Source organism: Tamandua tetradactyla, chromosome 19 (assembly GCF_023851605.1).
Source record: "Tamandua tetradactyla isolate mTamTet1 chromosome 19, mTamTet1.pri, whole genome shotgun sequence".
Classification (NCBI taxonomy): Eukaryota; Metazoa; Chordata; class Mammalia; order Pilosa; family Myrmecophagidae; genus Tamandua; species Tamandua tetradactyla.
The window spans coordinates 43,408,680-43,435,089 of record NC_135345.1 but is presented as its reverse complement, the minus strand read 5'-3'; the positions used below and the strand labels follow the sequence as shown (position 1 = coordinate 43,435,089).

Genomic DNA, 26,410 nt, shown 5'->3' with positions numbered 1-26,410 from the left:
TCAGGTAAATCTGAGAAACCAAAAACATTTGGCCACTGAGGTGGGCCGTGAAGGGGAGTTCATGGAGAGGTCTATGGGAACCTGTTTCTTTTGTGTAACTACAGACTCTACAAGTTTGCAGCCAAGTGTCTGGTGGCAGGTCTGAGGTCACTCTTACCTGCTCTTTACCTAACCATTCTTACCTAACCATAGTTAGCTTCCCAATAAAGACAAGCAAAATCATGCTTCCACTTAACAAAATGCAATTATATCTAAGACAACCAGAAACACAAATTCTACTCTATCCATATTAGAGCAAATGTTCATTCCTCTAATGGCTGAGTAAAGCCTTTCTTTGGTATCCAGAAACTTAAAATACTCAACTCTAAGGTTAACCATTACTAACACATATGTTAGATAGTAGGGGAAATGGAAGAGAAAAAAAAGAATTAGTTATTGTATATAGAAATATATTTATATCAAAGTAAGAAAAAATATTCATAACTCTTATGGTCCTTATTTATGTAACAGGTCATGGGGTCATAGCTGGATCCTGTAATTTTCTGCTTCTATTTCCATAGGCCATAGGTGTAGGTTGACAGAAAGGAGATTATGTGGCAAGATTAGAAGCCATAGGGACATGAGTCACTTGTTCACACAATTTACTTGTGCCTCTGGCCCTGCTCAGAAAGGTTCAGTCTTGATTGAGCCTTCACTTGGTGATGAAGTGCTGCCATGCACATGCAACCCTATGGCCTGGTGGGTCAGCCAAAGCCCAGGGTATAGTTCAGTCTTTACAAGGGCCCAATAGCAAGCCAGAAGCTGTTTCTCAAAAGAATAATCATTATCTGCAGGGAATGCACATGAAATACGGATATCCAATGGGCCATCAGGAGGACCTTTCAGTTTCTGTAACAGCATCTGAGTCCTGCACATGTCCTGGAAAGGTACTTGCCCACTGGCTAATTCGCAGGCTGTAATCTCAACACTGTAAATAGCTGACTTCACATTATGTCCATGTAAATCCTTTCTCAGTAGTTCTGGATGCAACCATAGCTGCACTGATGTGCTGAACTCTTAGAACTCAAACATACCCCTATGCCTCTGTCCGTGTTTAATCAAACTATGCAGATGGGACAGGCCAGAGTAGGTGACTCCGGCCATCACCAGAAATGGGACTATGGCTGGTTTTAATGCTCCTATGAATGCAGCCATTTTCATGCAAAGAATTCAACCTTCGTGCTGCTCCAAAATGAAGGTTTCCTACTGAAGTTTCACTCATTCCTTCAGGAAAATAAGTCCTCGAGAGTTGACTTGTTAAACTATAAGCCATAAATGGAGAAATAACCCAAAGCCAGCTGCCAACAGTGACAACTGTCCAATAAGTTGTAAAATGGGGGTGCTTGAAAAAATGGGACAGAATCACTGCTTTCTGTAAAGCATTTCAGGAGTTCTTTAGTTTCCAGGTTTGTAATTTTTATAGTTACCTGTGTCCCTATAGGAGTATGCCATGTGAGGTGGGCAGAAGTCAAGTTGTCAAATCCTCTTCCGATTTCCACTAGAAGTTCATAGTGAGAAGTCTTGGTGGAACATATCACGTCACTGGCTCTGGTAGAAGGAGGAGGAAACCAGAAAAGGGTTGGCTCATCGACCAGGTATTGATGGATACTGGTAACTGACTGATTTTCAGGTATGGGTGATTTAACTCGTGTTCATGAAGTGCAGAAACAATCCAAAAGAGACACTGACTCACTTAGTTCACAGAAAGTGATGAAAATTCATCTATTCCAAAGTAAAAGATTTTAGTTTTATCTTCAAGGAGTAGAAAAATCCCTGGCAGTGACCATGGCCAGCGACTCTTCTCAGGGGCCAGTAGAGGGGCAAGACAAGGGTCTGCACCCTACATGGGCCACTGGGAATTGGAGGGGGATGTGACTGGGATGAGGACTATCCGCCTGGAACTCTGATCTAACAGTCTTAAGGTCCATTTTTATACATAGCCTCCTGGGTTCTTTTTACCTAAATTGGCAACATTTCACAATTATTTTGGGGTTCTGCAACATCCTCCTGGATCATATATTGTACTGATCTCCTGGGGATATGCTGGGACTTGAATCTGGTTAAAAGTCTAGAAATAATGAGAGGTTTTGGGTGTAGGCCTGTCTTGAGGAGTATCAGAACATCACCGCCCAGTTCTTCTGAATCCCAGGCGTGGGTAGACAAGTCAGAACTTGCAGGAAATTATTACAGGCTAAGCACAACCAGTCACTACAGTGGGGTCTTAAAGGGAGAGCTCATGGAAAGGTCTGTGGGTGGGTATTTTTTCCTCTGAGTGGCTACTGCCTCTGTGGGCCAATAAATGGGGCCACTGTTGGTTAGACAGGGGTTTGATGCCTTGACACTACTGACATTTGGGGCCAATTCTTTGTTGTAGGAGACTGTTCTGTGCATTGCAGGATGTCTTAGTAGCATCTCTGCCTCCAGTAGCAAAATCCGTGCGCCCCCCCACCCACACACACACACAAATTGCTATAGACTTGGCAATAGTTGAGAACCACTGGGTTAGCAGGATCAGTAATTGGAAAGGTGACTCTGGACAAAGAGGACAACTATGAAGACCTTCGGCATAATGACTACTGCATCACTTCCATTTTCCAATTCTCACTCAAGTTCTTTTTTTTGGTTCAAATCTAACTTGGAACCACCTAAAGAAGGAAACTATGTGTGATGGACAGGTTTATGTGTCAGCTTGGCCAGGTGGTGGTGCCCAGTTGTATGGTCAGGCAAGTTCTGGCCAGTCTGTTGCTGTGAGGACATTTTATGGACTTAAATCATAACTACGTTGACTGCATGCACAACTGGTTGCATTTGCAATTAGCTAAGAGGAGTGTCTTCTGCAATGGGTGATGCTTAATCTAATCACCAGAAGGCTTTTAAGGAAGATTCAGAAGAGACAATCACTCTCTCTGCTTCAGCCAGCCAGCCTCTGCTTAGAGTTCATTGAGGACCTTCTTTGGAGCTACCAGCTCATGGCCTGCGCTATTGATCTTGACTCTTACATCCCCACGGTTGTGTGAGACGTTTATATAAATTTTATATTTACAGTTATCTCTTGCTGATTCTATTTCTCTACAGACTCTTAGCTAATACACCATGAAATATAGTACCCAAATAACCAAGTTGACAATATCATTAGCACAATCACATTTTCAGTGAAGCTTCCCTTGGAACCCTGTCTAAAATTTTAACTACCCCCACTTCTACCCCCTTTCCTGCCTTATTTTCCTCCATCTGATTTACCTTATGTTTTACTTACCTTGTTTGTTGTCTTTCTCTCCCACTAGAATCTAAGTTCCATGAAGGCACAGAATTTTGTCTGCTTTGCAGTGTTGCCAGTGCCTAGAATAGTGCTTCATCTTTAATAGGCACTTGATAAACATTTGCTGAATGAGGAAATTTCCTAAAGGAGATGGTACCTGATGTGAGACTAAAAAGCAGGAAAAGTGAAACTGGCATTCCAGGTGGCATGATCCTTATGATAAAAGGCTTCAAGATTTAAATAAGCAGTTTGGTATCTATATCATTCAGGGTCCAGTTAGAGAAGAGAAACCACTGTTTTACACAGGTGATGGGAAATCTGAGAAGCCAAACAGGGGACAATGAGGGAACCCAGAGGTCAGCAACAGTAAGCAACACTTTCTATTCCTAGACTGACAGACTAAGGAAACAGGGTAATCAGAGCTCAGGTTTTGGATCAGTTCCTGCAGTCTTGTCCTGTAGGAGCTGAAATCATGCACTGCTGCAGAGATACTGCCTGTGCTGGTTTGAAACTGTTATGTACCCCAGAAAAGCCATGTTCTTTTAATCCTAATCCAATCGTATGGAGGCAGACCCATTGTAGGGTGGGACCTCTTGATAAGATGGTTTCCATGGAGGTGTGACCCACCTAATTGTGGGTAGAACCTTCTGATTAGTTGGAGATGTGACCCTGCCCATTCAAAGTCAGTCTTAAGTTTACTGGTATCTTTAAAAAAGCTGACACAGAGAGGAGAGCAGAGAGATAGAACCAAGTGACAGACATTTGGAGATGCTAAGCTAAGAGACGAAACCCAGAGTTTCCCCCAGAGAAGCTAAATGAGACCCACAGACATTTAGAGAAAAAGACACTGGAATCAGAGCTATTTGAAACCAGAATCTGGAAGAGAAGGACAGCAGCCATTGCCAAATGCCTTCCCATTTGATAGAGAAATCCCGGATGCCATTAGCCTTTTCTTCAGAATCAAGGTATCTTTTTCTGGATGCCTTAGTTTGGACATTTTCATGGCCTTAGAATGATAAATTTGTAACCTAGTAAATCCCCTTTGTAAAAACCAATCCATTTCTGGAATATTGCATTTTGGCAGCTTTAGCAAACCAAAACACTGCCCAGGGCAGAGAGGCAGAAAGGGTAAGGGAGGAATGCCCTGGCTCTCTCTTCTCCTCTTTTTCAGCCCTGGCCATGATCTCCTGTTGGCCAAACCCATTCTGGGAAATGTCACAGGCCCTCTTGGAATGCAAAGAAGAGCAAGGGAATATCAAGAATGGGTCTGCCCATACAGGAACTGTTTAAAAGTTGAAAAAGGGATCAGACTTTTACTGGAGATATGAAGGAAGCTGATCTGGATAGGACTAAGGTAGAGCAGAGTACAGGGTAAAGGGTGATAGTGTCCATATTTTAAAACTTCAACTGCTATGTGAGACCAAAGGGAGAGATGTTTATTTGGCGCAAAATTTGTATTTTGGGTAGCGCACTACCTAATTTAACTTTTTTGGTCAGTTGAGTTGAACACTATAAGTACATAGGATCTTGAATAGGGCATGAGATCTTGGTTTGTCCAGATTGGTGTGATGCCCCAATATATCCCAGAGTAATTTTGGCAGTGAATAAAGAAGTATTTGCAAAGTCCCCTTGGGAAACTGGGGACAAGTTTGCAATATTCAACTTTCCCATCTGGAGAATTTCTAATATTCTTGCAAGCAGTGGGAACAACCAAATCAATAGTCTGAGCCCTTGATCTTGGCGTTCACCCCTATGGGACTTATTCTTGCATAGGATAGACTAAGCCTACTTATAATTATGCCTAAGAATCACCCCCAGAGAACCTCTTTTGTTGCTCAGATGTGGCCTCTCTCTAAGCCAATTTGGCAGGTAAACTTACAACCCTCACTCCTACACGAGACATGACTCCCAGGGATATAAATCTCCTTAGCAACATGGAACAGAACTCCCATGATGAGCTGGGACCTAGCATCATGGGATGGAGAAAGCCTTCTTGTCCAAAAGGGAGAAAAGAGAAATGAGACAAAATAAGGTTTCAGTGGCTGAGAGATTTCAGAGTTGAGAGATTATCCTGGAGGTTATTCTTATGCATTACATAGATATCCCTTTTTAGTTTATGGAGGGAAATACCTTAAATTGTTGAGCTGTGTTCTAGTGGCCTTGATTCTTGAAAATGATTATTTAAAGATATGACTTTTACAGTGTGATTGTGAAAACCTTGTGTCTGATGCTCCTTTTATCCAGGGTGTGGACAAATGAGTAAAAAAAAATTGGATAGAAAATAAGTTAATAATAGAGGAGATGAGGTAAAATAAATTGGGTAGATTGAAATACTAGTGGTCAATGAGAGGGAGGGGTAAAGTATATGATGTGTATGGATTTTTTTCTTTTTATTTCTTTTTCTGGAGTGGTGCAAATGTTCCAAAAAACGATCATGGTAATTCATGCACAACTATATGATGATATTGTGAGCCATTGGTTGTATACCTTGTATGGACTGTGTGTGTGTGAAGATATGTCAGTAAAATTGTGCTGGTTTGAAAGGAAGTATGCCCCTTAAGAAAAGCCATGTTTTGATATAAATCCCATTTCATAAAGGTAAAATAATCCCCATTCAATACTGTATGTTTGAAACTGCAATGAGATCATCTCCCTGGATGATGTGATATAGTCAAGAGTGGTCGTTAGACGGGATTAGGTGATGACATGTCTCCACCAATTTGGGTGGGTCTTGATTGGTTTATTGGAGTCCTATAAAAGAGGAAATATTTTGGAGAATGAGAGACGCAGAGAATGCTGCAGCACCACGAAGCAGAGAGTCCACCAACCAGTGACCTTTGGAGATGAGGAAGGAAAATGCCTCCCGGGGAGCTTCATGAAATAGGAAGCCAGGAGAGAAAGCTAGCAGATGACGCCATATTTGCCATGTGCCCTTCCAGCCGAGAGAGAAGCTCTGACTGTGTTAGCCATGTGCCATCTCACTTGAGAGAGAAACTCTGAACTTCATTGGCCTTCTTGAACCAAGGTATCTTTCCCTGGATGCCTTTGATTGGACATTTCTATAGACTATAGATAGTTTTAATTGGGACATTTTCTCGGCCTTAGAACTGTAAACTAGCAACTCATTAAATTCCCCTTGTTAAAAGCCGTGCTGTTTCTGGTATATTGCATTCCAGCAGCTAGCAAACTAGAACAAAAATATTAAAAATAAATTTAAAAAGAATGTGTGTGATAGAAAACAGGCCAAGAATCAGCACAGTACCTGCAACACCTAAATTCATGTCTCCAAGTGATTTCAGTATCTTCTACTGAAAACCATCCACTTTAATCAAACAGCATAACAACATGACTGTTCCTCCAGAAATCATGGAATCCTTTTGGACACATTATTCCCTTGTCTTTTACATCCAGTTTGTTATCAAGTCTCATGGATTCATTGTTCAGTGTCTCTACTATGGCACTCATTCTCAAAACTCCCATCCTTATTGGGATTGTCTTAGCTACTCTAAAAAGCAAATAGGACCGTACAGCCCCTTGCTTAAGAAACTTCACTGACTTCTTGGTAAAATTCAATCTACTCTCCCTTTCCACAGATCTCCTCCCCCAAACTCTTTGTTCAGAAACTCTGAACTTTTTACCTTTCTCTAAAGGTGCAATGCTTTTATATGTCTTCCAATATTGATTGTACCCTCCCTCAATATTGAATGACTATTCCCTTCTACTCTTTAAGATAAAGCTAAAGTGTCTCCTCCTTTGTGAAGCCTGTCTCTCATTCCCCTCCACTGCACTCTTAGAACCCTCTCTTATTCCTTGATTGTGCATTTATCACAGTGTATTATATTTACCTGCTAATGTGTGAGACCTCAAAGCAGTATCCATCTTCTTTTCCTATCCTGATCTTGGTATGGTTCAATGCACTAGCTGGTGCTTGATAAATGTAGGTGGAATTAATTTAACATACTTCTTAGCTGATTGTCTTCAGAGTGGCTGTGGTCAGTGCAGAGCTGTGTACCTCATCTTAATTAACTAGCCCTTATTTTGATTAATTAATAGGCGTGATTTTCTTCTCTTCATATGTTAATTTTATGATTGCATTTTATTACATATTTTATAGATGATACATGGGAGTGAGGTCCCCCCATCCTTACTCCCACAAAGATTAGGAAATAAATTTTTACCCAATAATTAAACATGAAAAAAACACATATAATGGATGTAGTTCATTTTCTATTGGAATAAGACCAAGATATCGGCTGTAAAAGTGTGACTGAAGAGCAGGATTGCCCCAAACTTCAGTTTAGATGACCTGCATGTAAACTAAAGAAGGCAGGGCTGGAATTTGACTTTGATTAAAATGCACCTAGTGCTTCCAATTTAGTGGATAAGAACCATGGCCTAGTATAGACAAGGAAGCACCAAGAGGCAGAAGCTGGAAGGGTCCTGCCCAAGCCTGTCCATAGGTACATCCTGACCCTTAATCTAGAGTCCTCCAGGACTTGTGTCAGTGGTTCCCCTGCTGCCCCGGGATGGATGCAGCAAACTGTCCCCATTTCAAGCCATTATTCTCTTGCATCATGCCTTTTTCATCCCTTATTCTGATTCCACTAGGTCTTACAAAAGACCTTCTATTTATAATTTAGCTTCCAACATCAGAGTTGATATGATACTTGCTGTTGTTCCTAATTATTAATGATAGACTTTCTGGGTAAGATACCTGTCTCTAAGAGAGTGGTTAATATGTTCCTCCTGAAATGTTCAACCAAATCAAGTTTCTGAAACTGAGACTCTGACATAGCTTTGGCAGCCAACCCAACTGTACGCCTTATCTCCTTTTGTACTCTCACTCAAACCACAGTATGTATGATGATCTCCTAAACATTTGTATCTGCTTGTCTGTGGGCTTACTTTATGCTCATATATTGCCTTATTGTTATTTCCTTTTTTAAAGCCTTCATCTTGACTCTTCCTGTAAATCAGTGCTGTTCAAACATTTTTGGCTAGTGTACATCAGAATGTAATTTTTTAACCTACATACCCTTCACATATTTTTAACTTTACTTCTAAAAAATGGTTTTATTGTGCCTAAATCATTGCAAAGAATATAATTTCTGATACATTAAAAGTACTGATATTTAGAAATAAATGTTACTCTTTTAACTGCATCTGATGAAATTAAAGATCATAGCAATTTGATAGCCACTGTGCCAGTTTGAAAGAATTATGTACCCTAGAAAAGCCATATTTTAATCCTGATCCATCTGTGGAGGCAGCCATTTCTTTTAATCCCTATTCAGCACTGTAGGTTGGAAAGTTGATTAGATTATCTCCATGGAGATGTGACATGCCCAATTGTGGTTATTAAACTTTCATTAGAAGGAGATGTGACTCCACCCATTCCAGGTAGGTATTGATTAGTTTACTGGAATCCTTTAAAAGAGTGACAGAGCCATGAGAACCACGAGAGCCCACACAGCGAGAGACCCTTGGAGATGAAGAAGGAAAATGCCCCTGCAGGGGGGCTTCATGAAATAAGAAGCCTGGAGAGAAAGCTAGCAGACATTGCCATGGTCAGTTGAGAGAGAAACCCTGAATGTCATCAGCCTCCTTGAACAAAAGTATCTTTCCCTGGATGCCTTAGATTGGACATTTCCATATCCTTGCTTTAATTTGGACGTTTCATGACTTTAGAACTGTAAACTTGCAACTTAATACATTCCCCCTTATAAAAGCTGTTCTGTTTCTAGTATACTGCATTCTGGCAGCTAGCAAACTAGAACAACCACCATCATTTATTTTTAGAATACTTATGCCAGCTGTTCATAAACAGCTGGAAGTTTTACATCATTTTTTGTCCTTTAACTTATTTTTTCTTTCCATTTCTCCCAGAAAATGTTATCCTCATGTAATATATTCTTATGCTTTAAAATCTTTTATGATTTCCTGCAACAAATATGCATTTACATACATATATAACTTGAAATTAATTTTATTTCCTGTGATCTAAGGCTTTAAATATTTAAAATATCTTCTAGTTTGAATTATTATTACCAGTGAATAATTAATCAAAATGCTATAAGTACATTAAACATTTTATGTATAATTATTAAACATAAAAATAACATGTTATCAGAAATGAGTGAAATGAAGTTCCTTTTGTAAAAATAGGTTTATGTATTTATGGATGAATAAAGGAATTACTATTGCTAGAATGAGGTAGTGTTTAGCATCAATACTATTTCTGTTTTTCCATGTTATAGATATACACTTCAAGAAATCATGTTCACTTAAAAAAATTCAATGGGAGTGAAAGAAATTTCTTTTAGCAATGTCACTACATTTTTTGTACTCCTCCAAGTTATATGCCAAAAATCACGTAAAAATTATGTGGAAATCAGCTTTCATTCCTTCTGCCTTTATCTTTGTTGAAAGCAAAGAAATGGAAACCACCCTACTTGCCAAATAATTTGTTATTCAGTCTTTATAATCCTTAGCTATTTCACTCAGTACTGTTGGCAATATTTTGAATTGTTCATTTGTTTAGTACTATTTGTTTACATCCTAAATAATGCACAGAGTTATATCAGGTGGAAAGAGAGATGTGCCTTTCTTCCATACAGAGGATACAGGGTGACTGTGAAAGGGAATTGGGGGCAGGAGGATCAGCCTAACACAGACTCATTCCCAGGCAGACTTTTAGAAAAGAGTAAATACGAAAATTGAGAGTCTGGAAACTAATTTTCTTTAAAATTACCCATGCTAGTTGTATTAGTCAGGGTTCTCTAGAGAAACAGAACCAACAGGAGATATCTGTAAATATGAGATTTATAAAATTGTCTCATGCAACTGTGGGGACGCAAGAGTCCAAATCTATAGAGCAGGTCACAAAACTGGCAACTCTGATGAAGGTCCTCAAGGAATCCACAGGAGAGGCTGGCTGGCTAAAGAAGTGAAAATTCTCTCTTCTCCCTTAAGTCTTCAACTGACTGTATTAAACCCAGTTGATAGAATTATTTTTGCAGAAGGCACACCCTTAGTTCATCGTAGATATAGTCAGCCACAGATGCAATTAACTGTCTGATGATTGCTGGTTTAATAACCAGCTATGAAATATCCCAGCAGTAATGGTTAGACCAGTGCTTGCCTGGCCTGACAACTGGGGCACCATCACCTGGCCAAGTTGATGCATGAACCTGACCATCACACTAGTATGTCCTTTGGAATATTTTATCGGCTTGTCTGTGAGCTCAGGAGTCCATTTACTCCAAAGAAGAACTCTGTTTTGGACTGCATGCTTTCTGAGGACAGGGATTTGCTTTTTTTTCTCACGTGGGCAGGCACCCAGAATCAAACACAGGTCTCTGGCATCAGGAATTTTGCTTTTAACCACCAACAGATCTACCATTTCTGGTTGATAAGTTTATTTGCTTAACACGATCATTTTCATGTTGTCAAATGGACTATAATCACAAGTCCATCCATATTGAAATTGTTGTGACAATTTGGGAGTGAGAGCCAACTGTGTTCACTCTAGAGTTCCTTAGCTGTTTTCACCCAAGGATCCTGATTCAAAAAGCTTACTGACTTTCATTTCTTCTTTTCTTTTCTTTCGTTTTACATTTTGGGTTAATTTTTCTTAACTTCCATCTGTGCTTTGTTTGGTCTAAGTGAGTTGGACACATTTGTAGATAATTGTCACTGGCTGGTGAAATACTTAGTAGCTTGCAGGTATAGAGGCTGTTTTCTATACATTTAACAAACGTTAATTATCCCCTATAAACTTTAGAGAATGCCTGATTGGTCCCTGTAGTGGATGTCTGTTGTTTGTGGCTATTCACATTCATACCCTCTTTTATTAATAATGCATCATGTTTTAGGAGGACCTCTCTCACCAGTTCCCAGATATTTTGTTTGTGGGGCTGAAGCCCCTCATTCCTCTGATGTTTCTGGCTCCAGTGTTGGCACTAGACCCAGGCAAGGCTCTCAGTTCTAGCACTTTGACCACAGTTGATAGTATCTTGGCAGGACAGTGCAGGTCTGAAGCTGCTGGGGACCACCACTGGGAGGGGCCCTTCCAGAGCGAGATGCAACCCAGAGGGAGCTAGAGGGATAGGACATGGAGTTGGAGAAGGACCCAGTTCTGGTGAAATAATGTGAATCTCCTGCTCCCAGTTATTCTGACCTACCCCTGGACTTTAGTTACGAAGCCAATGCTTTCCGTCTTAAGCTTCAGCCTTTTTCTGGTCCTACAAGTCAAAGTGCCCCTACAAATAAATGAATCATCTTTAATAGGATTTTCTATTCTCCAACCTCAATGAAAAAGTGTGAATTACTTTGTAAACAGAGATTATTATATGACATATCAGTGTTTCCAAATGTAGGGGTAAAGCATTTATGACATTTTAAACAAAAAATACTGTGTGAGGCTGATACCTGTGGGAGATAGTACTCTAAAACTTGAGGTATTCATTATGCCTCTTGTTACTGCAAACCACATTTGGGAGATCCATTTATCAGATTTATTGTTCATTCTATATGTTGTTACAGAATCAATTCTGAAATAAAGGGGAAGTAAAATAACTCCTTGTATTTAGAGAGGTTTTCTTTTATTTATTTTTTATTTTTTTTGTATCATAGATGTGTTGCCATAGAGAAGGAAGAGAACAGTTTGCAAAAACTTTTCAGACTTCATTTTGTCTCTGATACGTTGGATAATCTCTAAAATTTAGAAATTAGTTGATGTTAATAAAATTATTTCTGTACAATGTTAATCTATTTAAAGGCATTTATTTGGGGTAAGTGGGCCAGGGATAAATCTGATAATAGCTTGAACCTTTTATAATACCCTAATAGTTTAACTTTTTTGGAATGGTATGCTAAATAGCACAGTACCCAACTCATTGCCTAGGACATAGACACTCAAATATGTTTGTTGAATGAATATTGCTATCAAAGCCCTCAGGACTGAAAAACAAAGAATTTCAACCATAGCCTAGTGTATGGGTTATTCCATGAGTGATTGCCACATAGGAATTGGGCTTGCATATGCCTACAACATTCATTCATTTTTCATATGTAATTGCTTTCTGTTTTTTTGTCTTTAAATCCTGAAAAATGGAAGCCAATGTTTGTCTTCTGATGACTCTAATCTAACAGGGTCTTTATCATTCTAATATATTTAATGTTCAGTGTTGGTTTTCTTTATAGTAAACTCAGCCAACTTTTGATGGCTTACATTTCAGGTTAAATAACACAGTGCAGTATAGTTTCAAAGGGTAAGGAGCTCTCCTTCAGGAACTGGGATATCTTTAGTTCCAGGAATGCTACAAGCCAGCTTATAAATTGCTAAATGCTAGCTGCAGGTTCCTTTGGAAAATACCTTATGAACTAGTAAATAGAGTTCAACAAAGTGTTGCTTGCCAAGCTGAGGTTCCTTAGATGTCACAATTCTTCTCTTAAAAAAAAAAAAAAAGGTTTGAAACCATCCATTTCATCTCAGGATAGGATTGATTATCCTGGGGTAACAACCCCCAAATCTCAGTGGCTGTAAATAGCAATAGTTTACAGCTGCCCATACTGCCAGCCCAAAGATGGTCAGTGAGAGGCTCTGCTCATTGAACTGTCTAAGGGATCTAGGCTGATGGAGATGTCCCCTTAACATGAGTAAAAAGCATGCTGGCTCTTAAAATTCCCACCTGGAAATGGCACACACCATCTCCACACACATTTCGTTGGCCCAAGCAAGTCATATGACTATGTGTGACTCCAGAGGGGGAGGGGAAATGCAGTTTTACCATGTGTCCAATAAGAGGAGAACAGGCAGAAGGGTATATAAAAGCATAAGCAAATTTCATTATTGGAAACACTCCAACTTAAGTAATTTCAAAAGGGATCCCAAAATCATTTGGTCAGGTTTTGAAGATATGTGGTAGGTTCTCAGGTGTTTTTCTTCTTCACTATTTTCCTGCCAGATTTTCTGTTATCTGGTGTTTTGTGTTGACTTTTTCTGTGAGAACTGTGTTGTGATTTGTAAAGCCAGGCACTGTAAACTTTCATCTTTGTCAATTTTCTTTTAAAGTTCTGCAATACTACAGTTGCTAATGATTTCTCTAATCTGGATTCTACGTTGACTTTTACCTTTCTCCATCCACCTATAGGACTATTTTGCTTTTTAGCCCCTAGCCAGAGAGTTGCATTAGAAAACCAGTTCTGCCACTTTCAGCTTTATACATTTAGGTACATTAGTTAACCTATAGCTCTAAAGTCTCAATTGCCTTACCTATGAAGTGATAAAACACTTTTTCTTACTTCCTAGGGATATTTTGAGTATTACATGAAGTGATGCTGGCAAATGTTAGAAAATGAGAATACTAGCTAACTCTTATACAATTATCAGATATTATCCACTGTTGTAAGTGATCTGCATAGTATGACCCACTTAATAGGCACAACAACTCTATTCGGTAAATACTATGATTATTCCCATATCCCCATGTCCCCATCTCCATACAGATGAGAAAACTGAAAAACAGAGATGTTAAGTAACTTTCCCAGTGACACATAGCTTCTATGTGTCTGCTGCTAAAGACCATGCCCTTAACTTCTGTGTTCAGTAAAGTGGCTGGGACATAGTAAATGTTCAAAACATTTTAGATATTTTTATTTTATGATATTATTATTATCATTTTGTCTAAAATAAAGTACTAAGTTCTCATGGAAAAAGTTAAAACCTCTACTTTCATAAAAAACATGGTCTTTCTCCTTTTTATTTGATAAAAATGTGTGAATTATTTTAAGATTACTTACATAGAAATGAAAAAGAAACCCTAAATCTAAGCTTGCTAGGATTTTGTCCTAGCTTCTGGTTTGGTCGCTTTCCCTCTTTCTCATCACTTGCTCTGCTGAGGTCCACGTGGCAAGGAACTGAGGTCTCTGTTCAACAGCCGGTTAGAAACTGAGACCCACTATGATAGTTTGAAGCTGTATGTACCCCAGAAAAAGATCCTGTTCTTAAACTTAACCCACTTCTGTGGGTGCGGACCCATTGTAAGTAGGATCTTTTAATGAGTAGGATCTTAACTTGGGATGTGACCCACCTCATTCAGGGTGGGTCTTAATCCTCTTACTGGAGTCCTTGATAAGAGGATAAAAGAGAGAAGATACAGAAAAAGCCCCAAAGAAGTTGGGAGGAGAAGAGAGAGAAGACAGGGAAGCTCAAAGGGAAAAAAAAGCCAGAGAAGCTGAGAGAGAAGCAGCTAGAAACTAAAAGCAAGGAAACTCAGAAGAAGACCAGCAGGGATCACCACGTGCCTGCCCATGCGATGGAGGAGCTGAGGGTTGCTGATAGTTGGTCTTTGGGATGAGAACATCATCCTTTGATGTCTTGATTTGGACATTTCCACCACCTAAGAACTGTCAGCTTTTAAGTTAACGTATCCGCATTGTAAAAGCAGCCCATTTCTGGTACACTGCATTTTAACAGCTTTAGCAAACCTAAACACCTGCCCACAAACCGTGGGTGAGGTTGGAAGCACATGTTCTCCTAGTCACCCCTTCAGATGACTGTAGTCCCAGGTGACAATCTGACCACAGCCTCATGGAGACCCTGAGCAAGAACCACCCAGCTAAGCCCCTCTCAGATTCCTAACCAGAGAAATGTAAGATAATAAATGTGTATTGTTTCCAGCTACAAGGATTACTTGTTACATGGCAATAGGCAGCTAAAACAGATACTGGTACCTGGAAGTGGTGTGCTAGAATAAGAAAAACCTAAATGTCAGAGTGGTTTTTTTAGAAATTGTTTTAGTCTCTTTGGCTTTCCACATAAATTATAAAATTACCTTGTCAATTTCCTCAAACAAGCTTGCTCGGGTTTGGTTGGGATTGCATTGAATCTATAGAACTATGTAGGGAACATTGCCATTTTAACAATATTGAATCTTCCAATCCAAGAATATGGTCTATCTCTCCATTTATTTAGATTTTCTTTAATTTCTTCCACCAATATTTTGTAGTTTTCAGTGTATGGGTGTGGTGGTTTAGATTTGTATATACTCTAGAGAAACATGTTCTTAAACTTTATCCATTCCTGTGGGTGTGAACCCATTGTAAACAGGGTTTTTTAAGGTGTGGCTTATCTCATCAGGTCTTAATCCTATTGCTGGCATCCATATAAGTAGGATAAATTTCAGACACACAGAGAGAAAACCAAAGAGGATGCAGCCAGAAGCTGAGCATCAATGGAACCCAGAAGAAAAGGGAGAGATAGGAGATGCCGCCATGTCTTGCCATGTGACAAACTGAGGACCAAAAAGTGCTGTTAGCCAGCCGCAGAGTACCACAGTTTTGGGGGAGCATCACCTTGATGACACCTTGACATGGACTTTCCTTTAGCCTCAAAACAATAAGCTAATATTCCCATTGTTACAGCCAAACCATTGCATGGTGTTTGGTTGAGCCGCCGAAGAAACCAAAACAGACCTTGCACATCTTTTATTAAATTTATTCCTAATATTTTGTATGCTATTATAAATGTTTTTCTTTAATTTTCAACTGCTCACACTTATAAAAAGAAATTCAATTTATTTTTAATGCAATTATAAATTAAAATTTTTTTCCTATTGATCATCAAATACATTTTTTATGTTGGCTTTGTTACTGGTCTAGTAGCTTTTTTTATAGAATTCCACTGGATTTTCTATATATACCATCATGTCAACTGCAAGTAAAGATACATTGGTGTCTTCCTTTATAATCTGGATTCCTTGTACATATTAATACATACATGTACAAACACATGTAAACAATATACAAGTACATGTATGTATGTTTAGTTGAATTCAGTTCGCTAAAATTTTGTTAAGGGGCTTTGCACTAACGTTCTCTGTAGCTCTCTTATGGTATATTTGTCTGATTTTGGTATCAAGGTAATTCTGGTCTCATAAAATAAGTTAGAGAATTTTCTCTTCTTTTATTTTATGAAAGAGTATTTAAAAAGTCATGTTCTAGAGTGCATTGGTAGTTCAATGGGTAGAATACCAGCCTTTCATGCAGGAGACCCGGGTTCGATTCCTAGACCATGCACCCCCTCAAAAAAAGTCATGTTCTAGTTTGCTAGCTGCCGGAATGCGATATACCAGAAATGGAATGGCTTTTATTCTTTTGTTTGCTTTTTTAATTTTTGGAATGGCTTTTAAAAAGGGGAAATTGACTAAGTTGCTATTTTATAGTTCTAAGGCCAAGAAAATGTCCCAATTAAAGCAAGTCTATAAAAATGTCCAAATTAAGGCACCCAGAAGACGTAATCTTCATTTAAAAAAGGCTGATGGGTTCAGCGTTTCTCCCTCACCTGGGAAGCCACGTGAACATGGCGACGTCTGCTAGCTTTCTCTCCTGACTTCTTGTCTCATGAAGCTCTGGCAGGGGTGTTCTCCTTCTTCATCTCCAAAGGTCGCTGGCTGGTGGACTCTGTGGTTCTCTTGGCCTTGTGTCTCTGCTCGGCTTTGCTGTGGCCTTCTCATGACTCTAAAAAGGGGACTCCCTCCAAAATGTTTCCTCTTCTAAAGGATTAATGGTGGAATCACAACTCCATGGATCAGAAGTTACCACCCACAATTGGGTGGGTCACAGCTCCATGGAAATAATCAAAATGCTCCCAGCCAGCAATATGGAATGAGGATTAAAGGACATGGTTTTCTGGGGTTCACTACAGATTCAGATGGGCATAAGTCATATTATTTCTTCCTTTAAAGTTTCATAGGATTCACCAGTGGATTTGAAGTTTGCAATTTCTTTAATGTTTGTACGCTATTCAAGTTTTGTCTTCCTTCGTGAGTCAGTTTTGCTGATTTTTGTTGGTCAAGGTTTTTGTCCATTTCACCCATGAAGTTGGTAATGATATTCATTTACATTTGATATTGATAATTTGTAAATTCTTTTATTTTTCCTTTATCAGTCTAGCTAGAGGTTGTAAATTTACTTCATTTGTTTGAAAAAATAAGCTTTCATTGAGTTTCTCTATTGTTTTTCAATTTCTAGTTCTTTCATTTCTGATCTTATGTTTATGATTTCCTTTCTTCTACTTACTTTGGGTTTAATTTGTTCTTATTTTAGTATCTTAAGATAGAAACTTAGATTATTGATTTGAGTCCTTTCTTCTTTTAAAATATAAGTATTTAATAGTACAAATATTCCTTTAAACACTTAGCCACATCCCACAAATTTTGGTATTTTGTATTTTCATTTTAATTCCATTCAAAATATTTTCTAATTTTTCCTGAAACTTCTCCTCTGACTTATGGCTTAATTATAACTGTGTTGTTTAATTTCCAAGAGATTTTCCAGATATTGCTGTGTTACTGCTCTTTTTTCCACATTAATATTTTTTACTAGAATAGCTGTGGGTGGGGGACAATGTCATGAAACATAGAAATCAAAAATCAAAGACTGATTTTGTCTGAACTCAGAATTTATATGAAGAAATAAGTGTTATCCTTTCAAAATAGTTGCTTTGGAAGGCATTACATTTATTTGGTGTCACTGATGCTCTCAGAATTTTTGTTAATACTTTTCTGAATTTGATTTTAAACCCTGTGTAACACATAATTTTTAATACTTTAAATGTGAGCTAACCATGGTTCTTGAAAGTTGGATTTAAATTTTGGAATAATTGGCAGGTCAGTAGAGCCTGCGGGCTTGTGGAAGGAGTCCAGTACCGGAAATGGGCTAACTTGCTGTGCTGGTTTGAAATGATATATGTACCCTAGAAAAGCTATGTTTTAACCCTAATTCCATTTTGTAAAGGCTGCCGTTTCTTCTAATCCCTATTTAGTATTGTATGTTCGAAACTGTGATTAGCTCATCTCCCTGGAGATACGATTTAATCAAAAGTGGTTGTTAAACTGGATTAGGTGGAGGCGTGTCTGCACCCATTTGGGTGGGTCTTGATTCGTTTACTGGAGTCCTATAAAAGAGAACGACAAGAGAGAAAGCCAAGAGATTTGGAAAGAGCAGAGGATGCTGTAGTGCCACGAAGCAGAGTCTACCAGCCAGTGACCTTTGGAAATGAAGAAGGAAAATTCCTCCCGGGGAGCTTCATGAAACAGGAAGCCAGGAGAGAAAAGCTAGTAGATGACACCATGTTCACCGTGTGCCTTTCCAGCTGAGAGAGAAACCCTGACGTGATCGCCATGTGCCTTCTCACTTGAGAGAGCAACCCTGAAGGTCATCGACCTTCTTGAACCAAGGTATCTTTCCCAGGATGCCTGTGATTGGACATTTCTATAGACTTGTTTAATTGGGACATTTTCTCAGCCTTAGAACTATAAACTAGGAACTTATTAAATTCCCCTTTTTAAAAGCCATTCGTTGCTGGTATATTACATTCCGGCAGCTAGCAAACTAGAACACTTGGGTTAGAGTCCCAGCACCACCGTCAACTAGTAGTAAGACCATGGGCAAATTAGGCAATTAATCCCACCCAATCTGTAAAAACTAGGAAACAGAATCATTCGTTTGTTCCATGGTCTATTAAGCACTCCCTATGTAGGAGGGCAAATAATAGGAGTTGAAAGATGAGGTAATTATCCTGTTATCTATCTATCTATCTATTTATTGTTTATTTATTTATTGTGTTAAAATAAATATAACATAAAAATTGTTTTAATCTTTTTAAGGATAATTCCCTTGCATTAAGTAAATTATCAATACTGTATAACTTTTACCACCATCAATTTCCAGACCATTTTCATCATCTCAAACAGAAACTCAAACTCATTTAGTAATAGCTTCCCATTCACCCTTCCCCCACCCTGGTTACCCTTGTTAACCACTATTCTGCTTTCTGTCTTTATGAGTTTGTTTATTGTAGGTATTTCAGATGAGTGCAATTATACAATATTTTTTCCTTTTATGTCTGGCTTATTTAATTTAAAATGAGGTCTTTAAGGTTCCTCCATATTGTATGTACAACCACTTCATCTCTTTTCATGGCTGAGTAATATTCCATTGTATATATGTACTACATTTTGTTTATTCGTTCATCTGTTGATGGACACTTAGCTTGCTTTCACCTTTTCCTTATTGTGAATAATATTGTGATGAACATTGGTATTCAAATATCTCTGAGTCCCTGTTTTCTTGGATATATTCCTAGGAAAAGAATTATTGGGTAATATGGTAATTCTATGTTTAACTTTCTAAGAAACCATCAAACTTTCCCCCAGAGGCTGCATGTACCATTTTACATTCCTGCCAACAACATATGAGGGTTCCTGTTTCTCCATATCCTTGCCAACACTTATTTTCCTTTTTTTATAAATAATATCCATCTTAATGGGTATGGAATGGTATCTTATTGTAGTTCTAATTTGCATTTACTTAATGGCTAATGATTTTGCACATCTTTTCATATACTTATTGGCCATTTGAATATCTCCTTTGGAGAAATATCTATTCAAATCCTTGGGCCATTTTTTTATTTGGGTTATTTGTTTTTTTGTTGCTAATTTGTAGGTGTGATTTATATATTTTGAATACTCAAGTCCTCTTTTTCCTTATTGATCTTCTGTTTATATGTTCTATCAATGATTGAAAGTGTTGTATTGAAGTCTCCAATTATTATTGTAGACATATTTCTCCCTTTAATTCTGTCAATATTTGTTTCATGTATTTTGAAGCTGTGCTGTGAGATGCATGTATGTTTATAATTGTCATGTCATCTAGCTAGATTTAAACCTTTTTTTTGGTATCAGTTGCTACATTCAAAAAAATTTATTGATATATATTATATATTCACATACCATGTAATCACCTAAAGTGTACAATCAGTGGTTCACAATATAGATTTAAATTTTTATAAGTATATAATATCCTTCTTTGTCTCTAGTAATATTTTTTTACTTAAAGTCTATTTTGTCTTAATATAGTCACTCCAGATCTCTTTTGATTACCATTTTCATGATGTATCTTTGTTCAAATTTTTACTTTCAACCTCTTTTTATCTTTGTTTCAGTTTGCTCAAGCTGGCAAATATCCCAGAAATGGATTGGCTTTTACAAAGGGGATTTATTAAGTTACAAGTTACAATTCTAAGGGCATGAAAATGTCCAAATTAAGACACCAGTAAGAGAATACCTTCTCAGAGGAAGGACTGCCGGCATCTAGAGTTCCCCTGTTGCACGGCAGGCACATGGAGACATCTGCTGCCCCTGTGGTTTCAAAATGGCCCTCTCATAATATTGTTTCCCCAATTGGAGAATATTGGAGATATTCTCGCAAGAAGTAAGGACAGCCAGATCAATAGGCCAAGACCTCGATCTTGGAATTTGCCCCTATGAAACTTATTTGTGCAAAAGATAAGCTAAGCCTACTTATAATTAGGATTAAGAACTTCAGGGGTGAAGGGAGGCATCTGGGGGAGGCCTAGAGAGTGCCCCAGCCATGTGCTCAGGACAAGTTAGTACCTAACCCAGGTTCCAACAGCAGGCACCCCAACATGTCCTCTTACATGTGTTCTCAGTAAGTTTTCAACTTAACTTGCTCTTCAAAAAGAAACAAAAATTTGGCCTAAGAATCACCCCTGAGGACCTCTTGTTGCTTAGATGTGGCCTGTCTCTAAGCCAATTCAACAGGTGAACTTATTGCCCTCCATTCTATGTGGGAGATGACTCCCAGGGGTGTAAATCTCCCTGGCAGAGTGGGACAGAAATCTTGGGATGAGCTGAGACCTGGCATCATGGAATTGAGAAAACTTCTTGACCAAAAGAGGAAAGAGAGAAATGAGACAAAATAAAATTTCAGTGGCTAACAGATTTCAAACAGAGTCAAGAGATTATCCTGGAGGTTATTCTTATGCATTATATATGTACCCCTTTTAAGTTTATGATGTAGTGGAGTGCCTAGAGGGAAGTACCTGCAGGGAAGTACCTTCAGCTGCTGAGCTGTGTTCCAGTAGCCTTGATGCTTAAAAACGATTATATAAAGATATAATTTTTGCAATGTGAGTGTGTAATTGTGAAAGCCTTGTGTCTGTTGCTCCTTTTACCCAGGATATGGACAGATGAGTAAAAATATGGATAAAAAATAAATAAATAGTGGTGGAACAAAGGTAAAATAAATTGGGTAAATGGAAATATTAGTGGTCAATGAGAGGGTGGGGAAAGGGATGTGATACGTACGAGTGTTTTTTCTTTTTATTTTTCTGGAGTGATGCAAATGTTCTAAAAAATGATCAAGGTGATGAATATGCAACTATGTGATGATAATTGTGAGCCATTGATTGTACACCATGTATGGAATATATGTGTGTGAACATTTATCAATAAAAATATTTTAAAAAAATAAAAAATAATAAAAAGGTGGCCCTCTCACCTCCTGTGGTCCTTTTGGCTTCTCCTGAGTGTTTTTTTTCTTAGCTCGCGCTCTCTGTGAGCTCTCTTAAAGGACTCCAGTAAAATACTAAGACCCAGTTTGAATTGGGTGGGTCACATCTCCATGGAAACAACCTAATCGAAAGATCCCACCCAACAATAGATCTGCCGCCAACACCCCCCAACACACACATTAGATTGGATTAACAGTGCATAGGCTTTTCTGAGGTATATAGCAGGTTCAAACCAGCACATTCCACCTTCTGTACCCCAAAAAGACATGTTCTTTCCATATACAAAATATATTCATTCCATCACAATATTACAAAAGCCTTGAACCATTTCAGTAACAATACAAATACAATACAAAGTGAAAAACAGTACCAAGTTCCCATCAAAATCAGCTACAGGCATTATCTATCCTAAGGCAAAATTCTCCTCTGGTGTGATGGTTAGGTTCTGGTGTCAACCTGGCCAAATGATTATGCCCAGGTAAGCACTGGCCTGATCACTGCAGCAAGGATATTTTGTGGCTGGTTGACAAACTGGAAGGCTGGTGTATTAAGTCATCAGTCAGTTGATTGCATCTGTAACTGATTACCACTGTTATCAACTAAGGTGTGTCTCCCATGACATGATAATCTAATCAGTTGAAGGCTCCAAAGGAAAAAGAGAGACTCTCACTACCTCTTTAGCCAGCAAGCCTCTACTGTGGAGTTTGTCCAGACCCTTCATTGGAGCCATCAGCTTTGCAGCCTGCCCTATGGATTTTGGACTCTTCCATGCCCATGGTTGTGTGAGACACCTTTATAAACCTCACATTTACAGGTCTCTCCTTTTGGTTCTGTTTTTCTATAGAATCCTGACTAACACATCTGGCTTGGACCTGGCAACTTACAACAGGTTATCTACTTCCAATATACAAAATTGGACAGTCATAGGATAAATATTCCCTTTGCCACAGGGAAAAATTGAAAGGAAAACATGGGTCATTGGACTGAAACACTTCTGAAAACCTGCAGGGCATATTTCATTTGATTTTAAGGTCTGAGAGTCATTTATAGAATGATGAGAAAGTGGTAGTCCCACCCTTTCCAGAGGGTTGCACTGCGACCATGCTCTCTCCAAATGCTGGGGTGAGGTTTGCAACATTGGGGAGCATTAGGGGGACCACCTTGTTCTTGACCTCACTCTCCTTGAGCATCTGGGTGGTACCTCAGATTTTCTGCACTCTCTGGGCACGTGCTCAATTCCTTCAGAACAGTGGGGATTGTGGCCAGGATCTCTCCAATCCCCAGGGAATGTGCTCCACCCTCTCTGAGGCCTGGGGCAACAAAACTCTTCCTGAACATCAAGACAGAAAGCCCACCCTATGCCTCTGGCAAAACTCACCCTTTCCATTTATAGAGGTGGGTCCACTCCCCTGGCCCAAGATTTCTTGGCTCCAGACCTTATCTTCCATGGTTCTGCCTTTGAAGTTATTTTCCCTTTAAGTTTTCACTTTTCTGTCCCTTTTACTCCAGACTAGGCAGTGGTTCCATTCATTCAGATCTCACAAAAATTTGTTGACTTAGCATACAGCTTATAGGGGTCAAAACCATCAGCCAGTAGGACCCACCACAAATCCTTTCTGGATAATTCCATTTCTAATCCTGGCTTATGTTGAAATGGCAGGCTGGTTCCATGTTTGCTTAAATCCTGATGTTGGGCACCATTCTCTGGAGATTCATTTTCTGAAAATTCAGAATTTATTTCTTCTTATGGCTTTGAACTACTGTCTTGTTTCTTTTTATTTAAGCCTGATGGATTCTCTTTTGCATTTCTTCTGGGGCAAGTCTTCTGGTAACAGACTCTTTCAGCTTTTGTTTATCTGTAAATATCTTAATTTCTCCTTTTTTTATTATATAGTAAAACATATATACAAAGGAAAGAAATAAAAAAGGAATAGTTTTTAAAGCACTCTTCAACAAGTGGTTATAGGACAGATCCCAGAGTTTGTTATGAGCTACCATACAATCCTCACATATTTTTCCTTCTAGCTGCCCCAGAATTAAGGAGGCTAGAGAATTTAAATACTTTTTAATCATCATAATCGACTTTTTCCCTTCTTTTTTGTGAAAAATAACATATATACAAAAAAGCTATAAATTTCAAAGCACAGTTAGTTGTAGAACACATTTCATATTTCAAGACTTTGACATGGGTTACAATTTCCCAATTTTAGGTTTTACTTCTGGCTGCTAAAATACTGGAGACTAAAAGAGCTATCAATTTAATAATTCAGCATTCATATTCAATTGTTAAACCCTATCTTCTCTGTATAACTCCCCCATCATCTTTGATCTTTCCATCTCTCTCTTTAGGAGTGTTTGGGCTATGAATGAATACAAGCTTTAATGTAATTTATGTGGAACTAAATGTTCTCTTTTTAGTGATAACTTTCTAGGCAGGATAGGAACCTAGAATCAAAAAGTAAAAATTGGTCCTGCTCCATTTCTCCTGTTTTTGGACTGCATCCTTATTCCTTCACTTCTTTGGAACTTTATTCCAAGACTAAAGTACATGATCAAGTAAATTATATTGTGATTGATTATGCTTACTAATGCTGTAACTTTGATGTTTAATTTTTATAGTCTAAATAACTGTGAGAATTATTACTTGCAAAGTCATTGACTTGGAAAATGTTTCCAGGAGAAATCATATATCATTGGATTAAAATAAAAAGAGAACATTCATCCTGAAAGAAAACTCATTTGTCTTCTAAGAATAGCATTTCAGAGACTCAAAGAAATTAGAGGTGGAAAAAATCAATTAGAGCTAATCTACCAGCTTGTCAGGAAGTATTGCTTTCTACAGAATATATTCTAGTTCTTTGTCCAGGTGAATTTTAATTGTTTCAAGGGATGGAGCACTTGTTACTTTGAAGTCTTTCCTTTTATCTAGTTGACCTTACCAAGAATCTTTTTTTCCTAATATCTAATTTCCATGTTAAGTATTAGTTTTGTACTATCAGTTTTACTCACACTTCTTTTTCCTATACTAATCCCTTTTTCTCCCCAATTCAGTTTTTATACTCTCAGATATCTATAAGGAGTTGGTTTTCATTGAACATAATGACAGATGTTTAGTTATTATAATAATCTCTTAAATCAAAGAGGTTTTTAGGTATTTTTGCCATCTTCCTTCTCTCTTTTTTTTCAGATCTTATAATGAAGTGCTTAAAGTGGAAGATACTTGTCAGGGACAAGTAGATAAAGGAGGCTATCAGTTTCTTGCTTGATCAAATTGACTATAAATTCCTTTATAAATTAGCACTCTATTTCTTGTCTGTCTCTGGTAGGAGCAAAGCATTTTTCTCTTGTAAATGATTTCCAGTTATTTTTTTAGCCTCTTATCTCTTTCAGCATTTTTTTAAATCTCAGATTTCCCCCTTACTATTAACTATGTTTATATAATTGTCATGTTGAATATTTTTCCAGGTTGAATGGTGTTATTTATGCTGTACCCTTTGAACGTAAAAGTGATTGTTTTCCTCCATTTGCAATTTAAATTATTGTCCTTAGCTGTGCAGACAATTGTGAAGCGCCATGCACATTGGTACTGTGTACTCAAATTTCTGCTGACTGATGATAAGCAAAACAAAGATTCTGGGAGGGGTGAGAGGATATTGTATAGGGGGACGGAGATTGCTATCAGCATAAGAATATAAATTCTTTGGAGCCTGAGCCAGTTCAATAAAATGTCAGTGTCTGCAGTAACAACTCCTGGTAACCTGGGGGAAGGGCAAAGACAAAGATTATGATGAATTTCATTGTGTGCTTTTGGGCTTAGAAATTGCCATAAATTCATGCATAGAGCCTCTTCTATATTATACAAGAACCACAACATAATTTTAAAAATTTACTAAATATATTTTGCCATCGTGAAAATTTACAGAAAAATTAATTAGCTTTCTCCTCTTACTAGGAGCCTGCCAGGGCTTTAGAAAATGGTGTGGTGGAAGTCCCCCCACGAAAAGACCACGCGCTGTCTATTGCAGAAGCTTGACATCTCATTAAATGTAAGAGTTAAACTTGAAATCAGACTGCCTTGTTCGAACTCTGCTTGTCCTTTAATAGCTGTGTGATATTGAAAAAATAACTTAACTCTTCCATGCCTTAGTTCTCTCTCCTGTAAAATAGTAATATATATCCTATTTCAGGAAAATCTGGAATTACAGATTGAGAATAAATTGAGTTAATGTTTTTGTTTTTTTTTTATTAACGGAAAGAAAAAAAAGAAATTAACACAACATTTAGAAATCATACCATTCTACATATGCACTCAGTAATTCTTAACATCATCACATAGATGCATGATCATCATTTCTTAGTACATTTGCATCGGTTTAGAGGAACTAGCAACACAACAGAAAAAGATATAAAATGTTAATATAGAGAAAAGAAATAAAAGTAGTAATAATAGTAAAAAAACAAACAAACAAACAAAAAAAAAAAACAAAAAAAACCCCTATAGCTCAGATGCAGCTTCATTCAGTGTTTTAACTTTACAATTAGGTATTATTGTGTTGTCCATTTTTGAGTTTTTGTATCTAGTCCTGTTGCACAGTCTGTATCCCTTCAGCTTCAATTACTCATTATCTTACCCTGTTTCTAACTCCTGCTGGACTCTGTTACCAATGACATATTTCAAGTTTATTCTCGAATGTCCGTTCACATCAGTGGGACCATACAGTATTTGTCCTTTA

General features: G+C 38.0%; 1 pseudogene; it reads right to left on the bottom strand.

Annotated features, from left to right (window-relative positions):
* Positions 1-663: 663 nt before the first annotated feature.
* Positions 664-16,663, bottom strand: LOC143663378 (STE20-related kinase adapter protein beta pseudogene; annotated as a pseudogene).
* Between the last annotated feature and the right edge of the window lie 9,747 nt (positions 16,664-26,410).